The following is a 1,554-nucleotide window of genomic DNA, read 5'->3' as shown; positions in this document are numbered from 1 at the left end:
GATTGGAGGAAGTTGAGTAGCGAGATATCTGTTCACATGACATTTAAATATCTGCATGTCAGTATAGTAAGGGAAGCAGGAGACTGGGAGGGAATCTAGAAGGTCTAGCAATCTTGGTAAATAAACTATTAGAATAAAAGGTTTTCCTGTACCTAGTCACCTTAAGAAAGAATGGGTGGGATTTTGCTGCTTGTCAGGTAAATCGAGACTATGTACGTCGTGGGAGTACAAGTGCTATGAGTTCACCAGAGCACATTTCTTTAAAGTACTTATAAAACAAGCACAGGAATGCGACATTGCAGTGATGGTACAGAAGTTGGGGCTTGGCCGATAGTGCGGGGTACATTAGATTCGAGACTGTTTTGGGCGCATTTTTTTAAGAGGAAAGACAAGTTGTAGATTCATAGTCCCGATATGGCGACCCTACTCCATACATGGGGGAATTGTGGCTCTGTACAGTTTAAGGTGTGAGTAAAATTCAAGCACGTTAATAGAAATTATTACAAAAATATCGAATTAACAGAATATTATAATCTAAAGTAAACACATGATAATTAACTAACTATGCTTAGTTAACTTCATTATTAATGTTAGTTGTAATAATCGGACAACTGTTTTTGAGTGTCATCCTCCCAACGTTTTGGCTGATGTACCTTCGAACCTTTTTCAGGTGTATCTTATCGAAATTGGAAATATATCTATCGAACTCGGTAAACTGAACGAAATTTCGAATGGAATCTTTCATTTAATCAACGTCAGAGTAACATGCTCTCGTTCCGGCAGCCATGACTATCTAGAAGTTTTAAGTGATTCAATAGAAAGATTCCCCAAGTTTGACAAGATGGTCAGATGTTACATCGGCCAAAACGTTGTTAGAATTGCATTCAGGATGAGAACAGCTATCATAATAAATAATAATACAAATTACCAATCTTTATCTAAAAAAAAATTTATAAATCTTAAATTATTGTGCAAAAGTGTGAAAATAAATTGATAAACATCGTAGGGTTTTTTGGAATTTCAAAATACAGAGGTCAATAAACATTTGCCTGTAAATCTTAAAATAATTACAAGTTTCTACCGGCTCCTAAAAGTGTCGTTTTACGCGTTCTATGCCTAGCGATTTTTTAAAGGATTTATTATGTATTTCGCAATACAACGACGAGGTTAGTCGACAATATAATATTTTTTTAAAATTATTTGTAAATTTTAAAATACTAGCGGGAGTGAGCACCCAGATTTGCCTGGCCGTAAAATACGCTTAAATATGATATTTTAATTTGTCCAGATTCTAAATATATTATTATAGAGTTGTGATTACAAATAGAAAACAAAAAAAAGTATTTAGCTGCCATCAGCAAGAATCGAAACCGAAAGCAAAACTGTAGCATTTAAAGCTGGTGACGTTACCACTGTACCAACGTGGTATGCATATGAACTAATTACAAATACACTAAGATGAATGTAAATATGGTATAGCGTTTTCTTTTTAATTTTAACACCCTTATAAATTATTTTAACCGGTTAATTACCAATAAAAAATTGTCTATAAAA

The sequence above is a fragment of the Euprymna scolopes genome, chromosome 12 (genome assembly GCF_053919585.1).
Source record: "Euprymna scolopes isolate OS-2025 chromosome 12, ASM5391958v1, whole genome shotgun sequence".
Lineage (NCBI taxonomy): Eukaryota > Metazoa > Mollusca > Cephalopoda > Sepiida > Sepiolidae > Euprymna > Euprymna scolopes.
Note: the sequence above shows the minus strand (reverse complement) of the source record.